The 21,342-nt window shown below is 36.3% G+C and overlaps 1 protein-coding gene and 1 long non-coding RNA gene across 7 annotated transcripts in view; one reads left to right on the top strand and one right to left on the bottom strand.

Annotated features, from left to right (window-relative positions):
- LOC127857973 (uncharacterized) overlaps positions 1-10,526 on the top strand; it is an 11,999-nt gene extending 1,473 nt beyond the window's left edge. For all 3 annotated transcript variants that reach the window (XR_008038702.1, XR_008038703.1, XR_008038704.1), the window contains exons 2-6: positions 1-99; positions 4,123-4,203; positions 7,021-7,069; positions 9,770-9,861; positions 10,084-10,526. The exon at positions 1-99 is cut by the window's left edge and continues 72 nt beyond it. This is a non-coding gene — a long non-coding RNA (uncharacterized LOC127857973). The remainder of the gene's footprint in view (positions 100-4,122; positions 4,204-7,020; positions 7,070-9,769; positions 9,862-10,083) is intronic.
- Positions 1-21,342, bottom strand: part of LOC127857963 (uncharacterized) — a 261,868-nt gene that overhangs the window by 154,901 nt on the left and 85,625 nt on the right. The window lies entirely within an intron of this gene.

Here is a 21,342-nt window from a genome sequence, read left to right as displayed (position 1 = left end):
GCCTAGAACTGACAAGCCTGGAGGGAGCTGGTTGACTGTTGGCGAGATGGGACAACAGACGAAGAATAAACGAACCTACTTGATTTGATAAACATTTTTGTAAGTCATTCAAGAATCGAGCAAACTTTTTGTTTCCAATAAGCAGTCCTGTATATATCCGAAATAAAATAAAATGTTTCACTCAGGTTCCTTGATACTCATCTTGGTATTTAAGGGACCTTATAACAGATTATGGCATGTATTGAAGTTTGTCGTTAAATGCGTTATATTTATAAATGTAAACATTAAATCTAAAAAGCTCAATTAAAAAACAAGAAAAAATTAAAAGAAAAAGTAATCCCCATCTGGGCTCGAACCACTGACCTCTGGAGTAAAAGTCTAACGCTAAGACGGCCATCCGTGCTCATACAATATTTTATACTTTTAGTTTCTATAAGCAAAGCTCGTAGTGTAACAAAAAACGACAACAGAACTCCAAATTATTCAATTGTTTTGCTTTGCAACGATTTATCATTTTCAGGTTGTTAATGTTAAGTATAACTGTTTTCTCACAAATATCATAACTGCAACAAAAATGTGCAAGTCTGAAACTATTTTTATACCCCCTTTCGAAGAAAAGGGGGCATATAGTTATCAGACTGTCCGTCTGTCGGTCCATATTTCCGTCACACTTTGCGTTTAGGTTTCGAAAAATGCTCATAACTTCTATTTCCCTTGAGATATAACCTTCATATTTGGTATGCATGTGCATATGGACAAAGTCTTCCATACGAACACAAATTTTTACCCCTGTGACCTTGACCTTGAACTTAAGGTCCGCGTTAAGGTTTCAAAATCTGCGTTTAGGTTTTGAAAAATGCTCATAACTTCTATGTCCCTTGAGATATAACCTTCATATTTGGTATGCATGTGTTTATGGACAAGGCCTTTCCATACGCACAAAAATTGTTACCCCTGTGACCTTGAACTTAGGGTCCGCGTTTAGGTTTCGAAATCTGCGTTTAGGTTTTGAAAAATGCTCATAACTTCTATGTCCCTTGAGATATAACCTTCATATTTGGTATGCATGTGTATATGAACAAGGCCTTTCCATACGCACAAAAAATTTTACCCCTGTGACCTTGACCTTGAAGTTAGGGTCCGTGTTTAGGTTTCTAAATCTGCGTTTAGATATTGAAAAATGCTCATAACTTCTATGTCCCTTGAGATATAACCTTTCATATTTGGTATGCATGTGTATATGGACAAGGCCTTTCCATACGCACACAAATTTTGACCCCTGTGACCTTGAACTTAGGGTCCGCGTTTAGGTTTCGAAATGTGTGTTTAGGTTTCGAAAAAAGCTCATAACTTCTATCAAGCATTTATAGGGGGCATAAGTCATCCTATGGTGACAGCTCTTGTTTTATTTTGTCAATTTACCAAAACATGCAAAGGCCCCTTAAAATACATGAAGTAATGTTTACAGTTGTCCATAACCACATATTGAAAAAGAATGTGAAAGCTCTATCTATTGGCATACAAACAAAGCCAATCTGTTGGATTATTACTCATGGCAAGCAATATGATCTTAGGTATACCTTCTATAATCAGGTGTTTGCACTTTAATCACATTAAAATTTGAAATACTATAGAAGTACAAAAAGGTCAGAATGATAACAAACAGGTTTGTAATGGACATCATCTTGCAATTGCTATTTATGTGAGTGTGATGGTACAAAAATTCTGAATTTGTTATATGTAGGACATTTAGTAACTGAGCAACCCATGCATGTTGCAAGGGTGTTAATTGTCCGGATTATTTGGAAATCCGGATTTGAGCCATTCAGGATTGAATTTTAGATCAGTGTAAATCCGATGATTTGTTGTAATGGGGTGTAAACAAATATTGTAATTGCTTCATTGGCATGCCGGGCATATGCGCTTAGTACGGATTTTTCCTGGTCTTTTTAACACGTTTTCCAAAGAAAAAACGGGTTATTAGATTGGCAAATGTCGGCTGGCGGGCGGACGGAACAAGCTTGTCCGGGCCATAACGTTGTGGTTCTTGGTGAGAATTTAAAATCATTTGGCACATTTGTTCACTATCATTAGACATTGTGTCGCTCAAAAGAATACCGTCAATATATCCAAGGTCAAGGTCACACTTTGAGTTCAAAGGTCAAAAATGGCCATAAAAGAGCTTGTCCGGGCCAAAACTATGTCATTCATTGTGAGACTTAAAAATGATTTGGCATATTTGTTCACCATCGTGGGACGTTGTATCACACTTTAGAATTACGTCAGTATCTCCAAGGTCAAGGTCGCCACAACTAAAAATATATTTATTTTGAAACAAAGGGAGTTAATTATAAACAATCAGTTCAGTTTGAGTTGTCTCCCTCTATCAGACTTTTTTCTAAATTGAAAACCTGGTTTTGTGACAATTTTGTCTCTTGTTTTACTATTGTCTGATTGGTTATCCGCTGACACGGACATAAAAGGTAACTGACCTAACCTCTTGGCTACTTTCCAGAAATCTTACATACTACAAAATGTAGCATATGTCCCCCATCATTAAATTTCCATTTTCTGCTGTCAAACTAAGTGCATATATTATTTCATTTGCCAAAGACATATCTGGATATATTTTTGGACAGTTGTTTTACTGTATGGTTAGTGGATTAACATTTATTATGCCCCCCTTCAAATAAGAGGGGGTATATTGCTTTGCACATGTCAGTTGGTCGGCCTGTCGGTCCGTCCACCAGGTGGTTTCCGGATGATAACTCAAGAACGCTTAGGCCTAGGATCATGAAACTTCATAGGAAGATAGATCATGACTGGCAGATGATCCCTATTGATTTAGAGGTCACTAGGTCAAAGCTCTAGGTCATGGTGACCCGAAATAGTAAAATGGTTTCTGGATGATAACTCAAGAACGCATATGCCTAGGATCATGAAACTTCATAGGTAGATTGATCATGACTTGCAGATGACCCCTATTGATTTTGAGGTCACTAGGTCAAGGTCACGGTGACCCGAAATAGTAAAATGGTTTCCGGTTGATAACTCAAAAACGCATACGCCTAGGATCATGAAACTTCATAGGTAGATAGATCATGACTCGCAGATGACCCCCTATTGATTTTGAGGTCAGTAGGTCAAAGGTTAAGGTCACAGTGACCCGAAATAGTAAAATGGTTTCCGGATGATAACTCAAGAACACATATGCCTAGGATCATGAAACTTTATGGGTAGATTGATCATGACTCGCAGATGACCCGTATTAATTTTGAGGTCACTATGTCAAAGGTCAAATTCACGGTGACCCGAAATAGTTAAATGGTTTCCGATGATAACTCAAGAACGCTTACGCCTAGGATCATGAAACTGCATGGGTAAATTTATCATGACTTGCAGATGACCCATATTGATTTTCAGGTTACTAGGTCAAAGGTCAAGGTCATGGTGACCCGAAACAGTAAAAAAAATCCTGATGATAACTCAAGAATGCTTTTGCCTAGGATCATGACACTTCATAGGTACATTGATCATGACTCGCAGATGACCCCTATTGATTTTCAGGTCACTAGGTCAAAGGTCAAGGTCACAGTGACAAAAAACGTATTCACATAATGGCTGCCACTACAACGGACAGCCCATATGGGGGGCATGCATGTTTTACAAACAGCCCTTGTTATCGATGTTCTTTATAACATTTGTATAAAATGACAATTACACATCGAGTGTTACTGGTGGTCTGGCTTATAATATTTTGCATTTTACTCACCAGAAATAGCAACTAAGACTATAAAAAGAACAATGAACTATGGCTTTGGGGGGCTCTACCTGTAAGGTACCTACAGCCTCAGACTCCAGACTTTATCATTAGGATTTCAAATTTGGGACATTTGACACCCCTGATGTTGTGCCATGTATCAAAACCGTCTATTTATAAAAATTAATTTTATTAATTGGATATGTTGAAGATTTGGTGATGCAATCATTGGATTTCATTTTGTGTTTTGTTGACCTACTTTTAATTTTTAGGCTCAGCAGAACTATGGCTGTCAAAACACAATTGTATTAAAATGAATAGTGCTTCAAATTATACAAGAAGTCACTTTCTTTTTGTTTCAGATGTTTTTGCAGTTTCGTCGGAAGACGTTTCCCACCAACCATCCTGTCTTGAAAGAAATAACTTTTGAACCTGATTATCTGGTAATACTATTTTTTTTACATACAGTTATTAGTGAATTATGAACATTTCATAAGGATCTCAAGGGTCACAACAGGTATATATATATAATATATATATAATCAAGATTTTACATAGGCAGTTAGAGCACAGCCGGCACGAATAGCATGGACAAGTTAACAATTTTTTTTTTAATATCTAGTGTGTAAAAATTACTTTGCATTGCAGAGAACTTTAAGATCATTTTATTTCTGTAAAAAATGTTCAAAGTTATATCCTGAATGATTTTAGGGCCTTAAATTATATATGGAAACAAGCATATTTAATAATAAAAAAGGCCTGTTGAGTTTTTAATTTGTTCTCTTAAAGATTTACAGAAAGACCCTTTTTAGCTCAACTATTATATATGAAATCTATATAGTGGAGCAATTCTACTCACCCGGCGTTGGCGTTAGCCTTAGCATTGGCGTTAGTGTGAGCATGCAAATGTTAAAAGTTTGCATACTACCCCAAATATTTTCAATGTCCCCTGGCATATTTCTTTCATATTTTGCATACTTCTTAACAAACATGACCCCAACCTATAAACAAGAGCAGACAACTCTATCAAGCATTTTGTAATAATTATGGCCCCTTTTCCACTTAGAAAATGCAGCAAATGTTTAAGTTTGTTTACTACCCCAAATATTTTCAATGTCCCTTGACATATTGCTTTCATATTTTGCATTTTTCTTTACCAACATGACCCCAACCTATAAACAAGAGCAGACAACTCTATCAAGCATTTTGTTATAATTATGGCCCCTTTACCATTTTGAATATTCATATTATTGATAAATCTATGTTAAAGTTGGCGTACCACCTAAAATATTTTCAATGTCCCTTGACATATTGCTTTCATATTTTGCAAACTTATTTACCAACATGACCCCAATCTATAAAGAAGAGCAGACAACTGTATCAAGCATTTTGTAAGAATAATGGCCCTTTTTCCATTATTATATGCATATTACTTAAGATTCAACCCAATAATATCTTTGACAAGTTTTAAAATGACGCCGGTTGGTTGAAAAACATGGCATTTATGAGGTGGGGCATTTTCCTTATATGGCTATAGTAAACCTTGTTATCACTCTAGAGGCCACATTTATTGTCAGATTTTCATGAAACTTGGTCAGAACATTTTTCCAATGATATCTTGGATGAGTTTGAAAATGGTTATGTTTGCTTGAAAAACATGGCTGCCAAGGGGCGGGGCATTTTTCCTAATATGGCTATAAATGGCTATAGTAAAATCTTGTTAACACCCTAGAGGCCACATTTATTGTAGGTTCTTCATGAAACATGGTCAGAAGATTCATCCCAATATTAATAATATCTTGGACGAGTTTAAAAATGATGCTGATTGGTTGAAAAACATGGCTGCCAGGGGGCAGAGCATTTTTCCTTCTATGGCTATAGTAAAACCTTGTTAACATTCTAGAGGCCACATTTATTGTCTGATCTTTATGAAACTTGGTCAGAAGATTTGTCCCAATGATGTCTTGAATGAGTTCGAAAATGGGTATGGTTGCTATAAAAACATGGCCACCAGGGGGCGGGGCATTTTTTCTTATAGGGCTTTAGTAAAACCTTGTTAACACTTTAGAGGCCACATTTATTGTCAAAGCTTCATGAAATTTGGTCAGAAGATTGGTCTCAATGATATCTTGAAAGAGTTTGAAAATGGGTACATTTGCTTGGAAAACACGACTTCCAGGGGGCGGGACATTTTTTTCATTATATGGCTATAGTAAAGTCTTGTTAACACTTTAAAGGCCACTTTTATTTCCGATGTTCATGAAAAATGGTCAGAAAATTCATCCCAATAATATCTTGGACGAGTTCAAACATGATGCTGATTGGTTGAAAAACATGGCTGCCAGTGGGCTCTGCATTTTTTCTTTTATGGCTATATAGTAAAACCTTGTTAACACTCTAGAGGCCACATTTATTGTCTGATCATCATGAAACTTTGTCCGAAGATTTGTCCCAATGATATCTTGGATGAGGTCAAAAATGGTACAAATACGTACAGACTTTAATGATAAACACTAGTCTGGCCAATGTCTTCTTACAAGCTGGTATATACACTCACTGCTAGAGCAGAATCATTTGTCATCTGTTGCAGACAGGCAGTGGTGATCGTTCTTAGCAAATTGAGTTGCGGTTCTTTCCGTAGCTAAGGCTTCTAAGCACACACTGATTTGCAAAATATGCTCTGTAAATTCTAAAATGCGACCAACTAAAAACAAACCCTTTGACAACTTCTAGGTCAAAGGTTAAGTTTGAACATCATGATTCCTTTTAAATGGCAAATGATATTCGCGTACGATCTTACAACTGTAACTCCCTATTAATTGTTCCCAACTCGGCATTTTCATCAAAGGGCATGAAGGGTGTCCAAGGTTGACAGGTTGGAATCTTTGAATGGCAGGGTGCTGCGCCCTTCCATTCATGCCAAGCTGGAGCACTGGTTTTGATGGTGTTTCACTTGTAACACACCAAGCAGTATGACCCATTATATTTATCAACATGGCTAAAATGAGGCCAAAATAATTGTTAAATGCCCTTTGTTTATTTCCAAAGACATGGATGGATCATCTTTGTCTCTGAATATATTATAAATACTCGTGTTGTTGATTTTGTCCTGTTTGCTTATTGCAGGAAAACTGTTAACGCATTATGTTGTGAAGACTCCTCTGTAATCAGACAGCTAGCAGTATTATGATTATCAAATATTAAAATTTGACTTAACAATATAGCGCTTCAAATTATATAAGACTTTATTTTTGTTTCAGATATTTTCCAGTTTCCCCTCACAACAATTTGCATCAAACCTCTTGTCTGGTAAGAAATTTCCATTGAAACCAACTGCTGGTAATACTATCTTTTTATACCCCCATTACAATTGGTAATGGGGGCTATAGGAACCACTTTGTCGGTCCGTCAGTCTGTCCCGAAATTTCATCAGATCTTCACCCAAACTTGGTCACAAATTGTATCTAGATGATGTATAGGTCAACTTTGAATATGGATCATGCCGGGTCAGAAACTAGGTCATGGGGTCACTAATTGTGTTTTAAACCTGAAGTTTGTCTGGGCCATAACTTTGTCATTTATTTCATACAGTATTTTAAATGATGGAACAGTTCATAATGATTTCAAGACATCTTCTGATCCCTGGAAGATAAACTAGGGATTGATCTGTCTGTATATAACAGTTCAGAGCCTTCCAATCTAGCGTGAGAAGATGTAATGATAATGTTAAATGGAAATTACATATAACCATACATGCCATAATTTTTCAGACCAATTCCGGGACATTGTGTTAAATTGTCCGGGACTTTTGCCGATTTTCCGGGACATGTATAAAATGTAGCGATATTTATAGACATATGCATTTTTGGTATGTTTTGTTTTGTTTCGCATCGTTAATTGCAAAAGTTCGAAAGCCTATCCGAAATACACTTGAACTATTAACGTCAAATTAAACATTACTAGTTCCGTTACTAGATACAGGCCATGTGTTTTCAGTGTAAGCGTTCTAAACATAGATGGTGACGTCACTGCGTTATTGTTATTAAGACCCGTGTGTAACGCGTAATTGTTGATACGCCTTTATTCATTTATAACATTTATGTAATAAAAAATACAACAATACAGTACCGTTAGATCGTCAACTCAAATCAATTCACAATACATACAACCAATCACATAAAACAAATACAACAAAACAGTACCGGTAGATCGTCAACTTAAAATCCGGACAGTCACACATTAGTTACACTCTTGTTTCGCTGTAGATATAAGTCAATTAACAACCAAAACAATGCCGCCTTTTCGGTTTGACAGCGAACATGAGACAATCAATATGATAACAGGACCCCTGTTAATTGATCGATTTTGACACGTAGCGTAGTCTGCCTATTCGGGTAGGCATTGTCATGGAGACGCTGCATATATACACAGATTCGAGGTGCAGTTAAGCCTAAGGTAAGGTACATGTATATATGGATTTTGTAAATTCGGGGACATTTGACAGATTTCCGGGACAGCGGGTCAAATTGTTCATTTCCGGGACTGTCCCGGACAATCCGGGACGTATGGCATGTATGATATAACAGTTCATACAGTTTAAGAAATACAATACATTTTATACAATGTCGTTTTTATGCCCCCATACCAGGGATTTTGAGGGCATATTAAAATCGCTCCGTCCTTTAGTTTGTTAGTCCATCCGTCCGTCTGTAAGTTAGTAAGTCCGTCTGTCAGTCCGTCCGGATTATTTTCCGTTCAATAAGTCAAGCAATTGTCATCAGATCTTCACCAAACTTCATGAAAATGTGTAAGGCAATAACATCTAGGTCAAGTTAGATAATGGGCCAAATAGACCCAGACACCCCTGAGTTATGGCCCTTGAATCATAGTAAAATAGGGTTTTTAGCTCGACTATTATATATGAAATATATATAGTGGAGCTTTCCTACTCTCCCCGGGGTTCCAGTGTCCGTGAGCGTTGGAATGAACTATAGCGGGGGACATATTGTTTTTGCCCTGTCTGTTGGTCTGTCTGTTGGTTTGTTTGCTCCAACTTTAATATTTTGCCATAACTTTTGCAATATTGAAGAAAGCAACTTCATATTTGGCATGCATGTGTATCTCATGGAGCTGCACATTTTTAGTGGTGAAAGGTCAAGGTCATCCTTCAAGGTCAAAATATACCTAGAAAGGTGCAGATTTGCTTCAGTTTTGTGTTTAGGTTCATTTTATTCCTAAAATATCACAGCTATTACACTATGCCTCCAAACAATATACGAAAGCTTTACCCAAACCAAGACACTCTTGATGTTAGTAATGGTAGGTGAACGTAAGAATTAAATGCTGACAATTCACATGAAATTGACATGAGGGTTTATTAATTATCCATGGTCCTGACCCCTTTAATATCTGAAATCCCTGTTTGTGCATATAACATAATGAGAACACCCTTTGGGCGACCTAACTTTGTATTTCAATCAGTTTCTTGTTTTGACCATTATTTTTACATTATTATCAAAACTTGTTAGTTTCCTACCCTTAAAAAAGGAGAGGGACTTATGGTTTGCGCTCTGTGTCTGTCAGTCTGACACTTTTCTGGATCCTTCGATAACTTTAGAAGTTCTTCACCCATTTACTTCAAATTAATACTGAACCTCTCTTATGACAATACGGTCAATCTCAACTATGTAAGGCCCCATTACCAACCCTGGGGTGCCCCTCCCACATAGGCCACGCCCACCCAAAATTGCCTTTTACTATAATTTCTTCATTTCTACACCGATTCACTTCTAATTGATACTGAACTTCTCTTATGACAATACGGTCAACTATGCATGGCCCCATTACCAACCCTGGGGCGCCCCTGGGTCAAACATGCGGCGTGGGGATATGCGTCGGTCTCTGCCGCGCCATTTCTAGTCAACATTGGAAACATTGGCATCTTAAAGGAATAAATTATGTATGAGCCCAAATTTTGCAGAACTATGGCCCTTGCTCATTTTTGTTTAGCTCCTCAGCTGAAATCATCATCTAGCAGTCACAATAGTTGAGCGGTTGGAGAGGCATGCATTGCGTCCTACTACTGCTCAGACTATATCATGGTAATGCCTTATCCAAATAACACAAGTATTCACCATGTGCAAATGTCTTGTTGTCTGTATAACTCTCTCTATTAGCTCAAAGTAAAAAGCATTTGAATTTGCACACTTTGGTATTTAAGTTTAATTTTGTTTGGACATTACAATTGTTTTGAAACTAAAGATTAGTGTGGGGGCATTACACTTCTCTTTAAAATGTTTATTTGTGATTATTATTTTTTTCAGTTTGGCAGACAAAACATGCTGATCAAAAAGAATGTGTACCACAGGGGCCAGTGTTTCCATTTGAGTGATTGACAAGAAGAAGAAGAGATGAGAAATGTTATCATCATATTTTAGTCCCTACATTTATAGTGTACAGCTCAATGTATTGAACTGGTGTTGTAGAATATAATTGGAGATACATGCGAACATTATAACATTATATATAAGATGATATTTCAAAAGCAATAAGAAATAAAAAGTATAAAAAGGTCAAAACAGTAAACCTTGTGTTTACAGTGGACAGGTTTAAAGTGGAAGTGACTAGTTAACTGTTGATCATAAGCTGCACTGATGGAAAAAATAGTGGGAAATTACTATCTAGAAAACTGTTTAACGTACGACAACAGTTGTGGAACTTTATAAATGACCGTATGTAACAGGGCTGGGCAGTTTTCCTTATATAGCTATAGTGAAGTCACTGTTTTTTTTTCCAATCTTCATGCATTTTGGTCGAATATTTGTTCAAATGATGGCTCAGTCCAGTTTCGAAATTTTTATGTCTATTCAAAAAACATATCCACTAGAGCGCGAGGCAATTGTCTTTATATGGCTATAATGAAACCTTGTAAATTCTCTAGAAGTGACATTTTTAGCCATATCTCCATAAATTTTGGTCAGAATATTTATTCTAATGATAGCTCAGTTGTCGAGTTTGTAACTGGTTCCGGTTTGTAGACTAACATGGCTGCCAGTGGACATGACAGTTTTTCTTAAAGTGCTAGAGTAGAACCTTGTTAACATACAATTTGCCCTTTTTATGTGCATTTTTCATGAAAGATGATCAGAGCATTTGGCCCAATGTAATCTCAGCTGACTTTGAAACTGGATCACATAACGTCAAAAAGTGGGTCAAAATGTCAAATTAAAAAAAGCTTGTAAACACTGGAAGTTGCATTTAAAATTGTGTTCCTTTTTTATGTCCCCCACTATAGTAGTGGGGGACATATTGTTTTTGCCCTGTCAGTTGGTCTTTTGGTTGGTTGGTTGGTTTGCGCCAACTTTAACATTTGCAATAACTTTTGCAATATAGAAGATAGGAACTTGATATTTTGCATGCATATGTATCTCATGGAGCTGCACATTTTGAGTGGTGAAAGGTCAAGGTCATCCTTCAAGGTCAAAGGTCGAATATATGAGTCAAAATCGCTCATTTAATGTACACTTTTGCAGTATTTCAATATTCAAGATAGCAACTTGATATTTGGCATGCATGTGTATCTCATGGAGCTGCACAATTTGAGTGGTGAAAGGTCAAGGTCATCCTTCAAGGTCAGATGTCAAATATATGTGTCCAAAATCGCTCATTTTATTATACTTTTGCAATATTGAAGATAGCAACTTGATATTTGGCATGCATGTGTATCTCATGGTTCTGCACATTTTGAGTGGTGAAAGGTCAAGGTCATCCTTCAAGGTCAGAGGTCAAACATATGTTGCCCAAATCGCTAATTTTATGAATACTTTTGCTATATTGAAGATAGCAACTTGATATTTGGCATGCATGTGTATCTCATGGAGCTGCACATTTTTAGTGGTGAAAGGTCAAGGTCATCCTTCAAGGTCAAATATATGGGTCAAAATTGATCATGTAATGTCACTTCTGCAATATTGAAGCTAGCAATTTTATATTTGAAATGCATGTGTATCTCATGGAGCTGCACATTTTGAGTGGTGAAGGGTCAAGGTCATCCTACAAGGTCAAACTTCATATAGGGGGACATTGTGTTTCACAAACACATCTTGTTTAAAGTTTGTCAAAACATTTGCTGTAATGATAAGCAAAGTCAAGTTTATAAATGATTATTTGCCTACAAATTACATATTTTTTATCAAGTTCATTTATTATTCTAAACTACACCCTCTCAAAATAGTCTAGTTCCTTCTGGTCACAGTTGAGCACCTTAGGGCTCTTGTTCTATAATTTGATTGTTTTGGAAAATTGTCATTTTGCCAAAATGTGAACAAGTCCAAATTTAATTAACCCTGCTTTGTAGTATCTTGTTTTCCTTATATGTATAAAGTGGAAAATTATCTATGAATCTGACTGCATAGATATTTGGTATTCAGAATAGCATCGTGTAAATGTAGTAAAACTAAACACAATTGTGTTAGCATAAAACTGGCCATGCCATGGGGGTCAAATGGTTAATACAGACTTGTAGGAAAAAGACTTCTAAAAATTTTATCTGTTAAATATATTTTGTGTACATAATGATTAGCTTTTTCCTTCAACTTATCGCTTTCATGGTGTAAAGAAAACATGCCGACTTACTAAGTAAGTCGGAGATCTGGGTTTGATTCCCAGTGAAAGTCAAGTCACAAGGAAAAATGCTTATTGTTGGAAGGATTTATTAGTAATTCAAAACGTAAGATTTTTTTTCTTTGCTCGTTCAGTTACAAATAACAGCAAATGATCTGAAAGTATTTGTTTATAACATAGAAGTTAGTGTCATGAATAGCAAATTGGAATAATGCACTTAATAGAAACTATACATATTGTATATAAGACTAAAATACGCAGAAATGAAATACCAGTAGCATTATTAATACATTTTTATACCCCCACAAACAAAGTTTGTCGGTCCGTCTGCCTGTCTTGTCTGTCGGTCCGTATTAAGTGTCCGCTCTCTAATTCAAGTTGTTTTTACCCGATCTTCACCAAACTTTGTCAGATGTTGTATCTAGATGATGTCTAGGTCAAGTTCGAATATGGGTAATGCCGGGTCAAAATCTAGGCCAAGGGGTCACTTAGTGCGTTTTAAACTTTGAACATGGTGTCCGCTCTCTAATTATGCACCCCTTCGAAGAAGAGGGGGTATATTGTTTTCCACATGTCGGTCGGTCCATCAGATGGTTTCCGGTTGATAACTTGAGAACGCTTAGGCCTAGGATCATGAAACTTCATTGGTACATTGATCATGACTGGCAGATGACCCATCTTGATTTTCAGGTTACTAGGTCAAGGTCACAGTTATTCCAAATAATAAAATGGTTTCAAGATGGTAACACAAGAATGCTTAGGCCTAGGATCATGAAACTAAGGATCATGAAACTTCATAGGAACATTGATCATGACTGGCAGATGACCCCTATTGATTTTCAGGTCACTAGGTCAAAGGTCACAGTGACAAAAACGTATTCCCACAATGGCTGCCACTACAACTGACAGCCCATATGGGGGGCATGCATGTTTTACAAACAGCCATTGTATATACTACTACCCCATGCTCGTATATAAGTAATGCCGTATCAAGCCAGTACTATACTAGCGAGTCATGTATCGGATATATCCTACTACCCATGCCCGTATATAAGTAATGCCGTATCAAGCCAGTACTATACTAGCGAGTTATATAGCGAGTATATCCTACTACCCCATGCTCGTATATAAGTAATACCGTATCAAGCCAGTATTATACTAGCGAGTCATATACCGGATATATCCTACTACCCCATGCTCGTACATTAGTAATGCCGTATCAAGCCGGTACTATACTAGCGAGTCATAGCGGATATATACTACTACCCCATGCTATGTCACTATGACCTTAATCTTTGACCTAGTGACCTGAAAATCAATAGGGGTCTTCTACCAGTCATTATCAATGTACCTATGAAGGGGGTCATCTGCCAGTCATTATCAATGTACCTATGAAGTTTCATGGTCCTAGGCGTAATCATTCTTGAGTTATCATCATGAAACCATTTTACTGTTTCGAGTAACTGTGACATTGACCTTTGACCTAGTGACCGGAAAATCAATAGGAGTCATCTCCCAGTCATGATCAATGTTCCTATAAAGTTTCATGATCCTAGGCGTAAGCATTCTTGAGTTATCATCCATAAATCATTTTACTGTTTTGAGTCACTGTGACCTTTGACCTAGTGACCTGAGAATCAATAGGGGTCATCTGCCAGTAATGATCAATGTACCCATGAAGTTTCATGATGCTAGGCCTAAGCATTCTTGAGTTATCATCAGGAAACCATTTTACTATTTTGAGTCACTGTGACTTTGACCTAGTGACCTGAAAATCAATAGAGGTCATCTGCCAGTTATGATCAATGTTCCTATGAAGTTCATGATCTTAGGCGTAAGCATTGTTGAGTTATCTTCCAGACACAATTTTAGTATTTTGATTCACTGTGACCTTGACCTTTGACCAAGTGACCTGAAAATCAATAGGGACCATTCGCTAGTCATGATCAATATACCTATGATTTTTTTATTTTATGATCCTAGGCGTAAGCATTTATGAGTTATCATCCGGAAACCATTTTTCTATTTCGAGTCACTGTGACCTTGACCTTTGACTTAGTGACCTGAAAATCAATAGAGGTCATCTGCGAGTCATCATCAATGTACCTATGAAGTTTCATGATCCTAGGCGTAAGCGTTCTAGAGTTATCATCCGGAAACCATTTTACTATTTCGAGATCAATAAACCTATGAAGTTTCATGATCCTAGGCCAAAGCGTTCTTGAGTTATCATCAGGAAACCATCTGGTGGACGGACGGACCAACCAACTGACATGTGCAAAACAATATACCCCTCTTCTTCCAAGGGGGGCATAAATATAATATTAATTTTTAGTAATCTAAATTAACTAAAAATTGCTAGATTGTATTTTCCGAGAAATTATCGGAAAACATCGTTAAAGTTAAAGGGTATCTGCCAGCTTATGCCATTATTACACAAATGTTAAATGACAAAAGCTGTTGCCCGGTTCACGGCACGCGGAGCCTACCCTATTGTGAACCAAAATCTTTTTGTGTATTTCATCCTAGTAGTTACCTTGACATAGAACAGACACATTGGTTACTTTTATGAAACAATTCTTATAAAACTTGGTATACAAATTGCGACATTGTTGCCCATTTGTCCGTCAGTCCATGTCCGAATAGTAGCTTAAATTGAGAAAACTCAGTAAGATTTCATGAAAATTAATATTCACATAATTTTTAAATACACAAAATAATACATTGACCATTTTAATTTTGTGATAAAACTTGGTTTACAAATGAACTCAGAAGAGCAATGTGATATTTATTTTGTCCCTACCGTTTTCACATGAAGGGATTTACGGTTGACCCACTGTCCATCGGTCTGTCAGTCAAATAAACCTGGATCTGGTTACAATGTTTTCCTAAGATTTCACCAGGTTACCTACTTTTTGGACACACTTAACCCAGGCTTACTCAACCAAGATGAGCATGTCGATCAGGTTTCATCAACATTGAGTCGAAAAAAGCCTGGTTTCTTCCGTCACCTGATGATCCTCTAACACAGCAAGTCAATCCTCGAATGTCCGAAATATGTTCTGGTTCTTATAATGGCAGACAAAAACAAGACCTATGATTTTAAGTAAATTTGTTATGTTCATATATACATTAATTATTCCAACTATTTTTTTAGCTCGTATATGTTGTTATACAATTGTATTAAACATGGCCATTTAAGTCTTTCATAAGATTCTAACTAAACAAATGAGTTTGAATTTCTTTTAAAACTCTTGATGCAAGCAAACGATGAACGGCAGTATTGGGGGAAAAAAACTGGCAGACAATATGTATTTGACCATCAACACTAGAGAAGACTGAGATAAAGATATGCAGAAAATGAGGTAACACCAGTTCATACACAGTACTAAACTCACATCATAGAGATGTTTAAGTGCATGGATTTCAAGACTATTAAAGCTCAGGACTTTGGTACAGTCTCCCCATCTACAGCATTTCTCTTGAACCACATGAGAGATGATATGTGCATCTTGCTGTCCTATGGAGTGGAAGTCTTCCTTGCAGGATATCCATTTGCACGAATACTCCTATAACAAGCAACTTTGTAAACTGCAGATTGGAAGCCAAAGTCAATTAACTTACAGTGTACACATATTTAACTTAAGTTATAATCATTGACTAAGTTTTTCACAAATGTTATTTTTGATTGAAAATGTTAATGAAAAGGCAAAAAAAGAGATTTACTGTGAAATAAGTCAATGGAGATAAGCCTACTAATAGCTCTTGGTGTGTATTGTGGATTTCACCATGATTTGTTTAACTCTATTTTTGTTTTATTTATCTATATATTGATATTTTCTATGAGTACTTTACGCAGATACACATCTAATCAGAGCCTCTGTTAATGTAATAAAAGTATGTTACTGTTCTGTTCTTCTGTTAATAACTAATCTAAAAAGAAAGAAAAAAAGTAAATTTGCACTATTGTATGAATATGGCATACACTTATTTTTCCATGTTGAAATCTTATTAAATTCATGATATGAAGCCCTAAAATGTTTGTAACAAACAGATGGATGGACTGACAGACTGACCGATGGAAAACGCCAACACTATATCTCTCTGGCTTTGGCAAGGATAATGATTCAACAGAAAGTATAAATCATCAATAAAAATTTGATGCATCTAAGTTAACTTAGCAATTAGTGAGTTCAATATGTCCTTTAACTGAACAAAAAACAGATGTTTCAAAAACTTAACATGATTTGTCATTTGTTGCAAATATTAAGAAGCACTTACAGGTCCTGGGTTTCAATCACCAACATGCACCCTGTGAACTAGTTTTTGACCCAGCATGACCCATATTTGAACTTGAACTAGATATTGTCTAGATACAACTTCTGACCACATTTGTTGAAGATCAGATGAAAACTACGTCAATAAGAGAGTGGACACCGTGCTAAATGCTTGAAATGCACTAAGTAACCTCGTGACCTAGTTTTTGACCTGGCGTGACCCATATTTGAACTTGACCTAGATAACATTTTGACACAATTTCTGACCAAATTTGGTGAAGATCGGATGATAACTACTTCAATTTGAGAGCGGACACCATGCTTAATCCTTGAAATGTACTAAGTGAACCCCTGACCTTGTTTTTGACCCGGCATGACCCATAATTGAACTTGACTTATATATTGTCTAGATAAAACTTCTGACCAAAGTTTGTGAAGATTGGATGAAAACTATTTCAATTAGAGAGCAGACACCATGCGAAATGCATGAAATGCTCTAAGTGACCTCGCGACCTAGTTTTTGACCCGGCATAACCCATATTTGAACTTGACCTATATATCATTTACACACAACTTATGACCAAATTTGGTAAAGATCAGATGAAAACTACTCCAATTAAAGAGCCACCACTGCTAAATCCTTCAAATGCACTAAGTGACCCCGTGACCTAGTTTTTGACCTGGCATGACCCATATTCGAACTTGACCTAGATATTGTCTAGATACAACTTCTGACCAAGTTTGGTGAAGATCGGATGAAAACTATTTGAATAAGAGAGTGGACACTGTTATGGACGCCGCCGCCCGCCAAGGGTGAAACTATAATACGTCCTGTTTTTTCAAAACCGGCGTATAAAAATAAGTAATATCCCTTACAGGGTTCAGGTCACACAACTAACTTATAGACAATAGGCAATACTTAATTCATTCGCTTTAAACTGTTTCTCTTGACAGATAACAAATGTTCAATCAAATTTTCATTCAAGATCTTGTCACTCCATTTTGGTTACAAATTTGAAATATACTAAAATTTGCCTTCATAATGGAAACTTCTATTTTCCAAGCATGCCTTCCACTTCCTTGAGCTGACTTCGTTGAGTTCATGATTAGCAGATGTAATCTGTAAGATTTACTTATAAATAACTCTAAAATAAGTGATTGTTACCCAAAAAATAAAAAATATATATTCTTTTGTCTAATTACACACTTTCACATACATAAATGTGACACACGCATAAAGGCCCATAACCATCCAATCAAATTATTCAGAAATAGAGGTGCTCATTATACTAACAGTAATGACTAAGTTTGTATACATGTATGTTTTTTCAACTATGTTTTGCAAAATATTCTCATGCAAACCAGGGTTTCCAATTTAATAAGCCACATGTACATTGCATGTAACAGGGGTAAGACAATGCTAACAAGAAATGTGGTTGTCAGAAACACAATGCCCCCTAATGCGCCACTTTGATTTTATTTTTTTACCTTTGACCTTGAAGGATGACCTTGATCTTTCACCACTCAAAATGTGCAGCTCCATGAGATACACATGCATGCCAAATATCAAGTTGCTACGTTCAATATTGCAAAAGTTATGAAGAAGGTTAAAGTTTTGGTTAAAGTTTTTGAATTATTTTTTTTGACCTTTGACCTTGAAGGATGACCTTGACTTTGACCTTTCACCACTCAAAATGTGCAGCTCCATGAGATACACATGCATGCCAAAAATCAAGTTGCTATGTTCAATATTGCAAAGGTTATGATGAAGGTTAAAGTTTTGGTTAAAGTTTTGGGACACACACACACACACACACACACACGGACACATACAATGACAGACAGGCCAAAAACAATATACCCCCGATCTTTCGATCCGGGGGCATAAAAATAATCCTGGTTGTGTTTTTCAAGCAATCTAGCTAAAACAAACAGGTTTAATTAAAATATAAAGATTAACTAAAATGAACATACCAGTTATATAGGGCTATAACTACCATATTGAGTATGTCAACACAAAATCGTGTCATTAGTTGCTAAAAGATACAGAAAGCATTATATGGGAAAGTGCATGTGTTGACCTCCTTTTTTTGTTACTTTATTTGTACATAAAATGCTTGTCAAGCATACACAAGTTAGTGATTTAAAGTCAAACCATTGGTGAGCCTATCAGCTTAATTTTACTCTCTTTTCCAGTCTCTGGTTGCTTGATGTGGCGACTGCAGAAATGGCTCAGCAAAGCGTCTTCGTTGGAGCAAACAACCCTGCATTCTGGACACCGATTGTGCGCCTCCTTTAAATATAAAACTTTGTGAAACATAAAAATATATTTAACATTTATTTTTCATCATTTTAACAAATAAATACCTACTAAACAAGAACTTTGACATTAACTTAGATAAGAAAACATATATATTATTTTCAATTAAATTGTTAAACAAGAGCTGTCTCCATAGGATGACGTATGCCCCAATAAATGCTTTGATAGAAATTATGAGCATTTTTCGAACCCTAAACGCGGACCCTAAGGTCAAGGTCATGGGGTAAAAGTTTGAGTGGGTATGGAAAGGCCTTGTCCATATACACATGCATATCAAATATGAATGTTACATCTGAAGCGACAAAAGAAGTTATGAGCATTTTTCGAAACCTAAACACAAAGTGTGACGGACAGACAGACATCAGACAAACAGACAGGACAGTGCGATCACTATATGCCCTCCTTCAGCGGCATAAAAAAAGTTAATCCAGAAATGCAAAATAAGTCCCAAACTAGAGAGCGGACACCATACATAAATCCTTGAAATGCACGTAATGTAAGCAAGTTAGTTCAAATAACAATGTACACAATTTCAATACTTTCTTAAAGTTAGTTCAAATAACAATGAACACAATTTCAATATTTTCTTATCACTTAATCAATAATTATTATTTAAAAAAAAACATCCTGACAGTACCCTCACATTTATGTGACTGAACTATCAGTCAAAAAAACGTTTGTTAGCTAACAGGGAGATATCTGTTATGGGAGAAGGTTCAAAATATTTTTGCCATTTCTTATATCACACTGCAAGTGTCAGTGCTACTGGCTCTGGGCATTTTCTATTTTTATCAAACCACTAAATTCAATGTATTTTATTCAGAAAACTTTGCAAAAGACAACCTCAGTGTCTGGACTGACCTGATGCACCAAATCGCACAAGTCAGCTACATCTCTGAAATTATTTCAATACAATCATTTTCATTAATAAAAATAGATAACAAGAGCTGTCAGAGGACAGCGCGCTCGACTATTCGAGTGCTTGACAGTATAACGTAAGCCATCATGGGGAAATTGTTCATATTCAATAATTTATTAGATGATCTTTTGATCTTTCAAAAATAAAAAAAGGAAAAAAAAAAATTTGGGGAGGGGGTAGGGGGGTTGAGAGGGGGGTATAACGTGGGGTGTGGTCATTTATTAGATGATCTGATCATCTTTCAAAAATAAAAAAAGGAAAACAAAAAATTTGGGGGGGGGGGCAGGGATTCTGGGTTGGGGCGTGGGGTATTGCAGTGCTGAAGCTAGGATTTGAAAAGGGCAGGGGGATTTTTTGCCAAAAGGGCACTTTGGACGCGCAGTATTTTGTCAAAAGGGCACTTTCGAGCGCGCGGGCGTTTCTAGAATGCTTCCTCATGCATGTTAATTTATGTGTTATCAATAATTATAAGAATAAATTATTCCCATTGTCATTAAACAATTCAAATTTAATTACTACAATGAGGAATAAATTAATTACAATGTATTTTAATAAGAGATTTATTAATCATAATATGTAGAAAAAAAAAATAAAAAAAAAAAAATTTTTTTTTAAGGGCAGGGGGGGCCCTAGGAAGGTCAGGGCGGAGGTTCGAGAGGGCAGGGCGGGGCGCCCTTCGATTTAGGCCTAGCTTGAGCACTGGTATTGCACGGGTGGAATCCATTGTGGTATTCAGGTAAGTGTTGTTTTGTCAAAGTATTAATAAAATCTTATCATAAATAAAGAAGTTATGTGAATTAAAGCAAAATGTCCAATTCTCAAAGTAAAAAAGGGGCCATAATTCTATCAAAATGCTTGATTCAGTGGTCTAATCTTGTTTATAGGTTGGGGTCATGTTGGTAAACAAGTATGCAAAATATAATAGCAATATGTCAAAGGACATAGGAAATATTTGGGGTAGTACGCAAACTTTAACATAGATTTATCAATAATATGCATATTCTGAGTATAAAAGGGGCCGTAATTCTATCAAAATGCTTGATTAAGTGGTCTGCTCTTGTTTGTAGGTTAAAGGTCATGTTGGTAAACAAGTATGCAATATATAAAAGCAATATGTTAAAGGACATAGGAAATATTTGGGGTAGTACGCACAATTTTACATAGATTTATCAATATATGCATATTCTAAGTTTAAAAGGGGCAATAATTCTGTCAAAATGCTTGATACAGTGGTCTGCTCTTGTTTATAGGTTGGGATCATGTTGGTAAACAAGTATGCAAAATATGAAAGCAATATGTCAATGGACATTGAAAATATTTGAAGTAGTACGCAAACTTTAACATATGCACGCTCACGGAAACGCCAGGGTGAGTAGGATAGCTCCACTATATATATTTCATATATAATAGTCCAGCTAAAATACAGTCAACAATTGAAGAGTTG

This window comes from Dreissena polymorpha, chromosome 14 (assembly GCF_020536995.1).
Source record: "Dreissena polymorpha isolate Duluth1 chromosome 14, UMN_Dpol_1.0, whole genome shotgun sequence".
Taxonomy (NCBI): domain Eukaryota; kingdom Metazoa; phylum Mollusca; class Bivalvia; order Myida; family Dreissenidae; genus Dreissena; species Dreissena polymorpha.
This window is presented reverse-complemented; position numbering and strand designations above follow the sequence as displayed.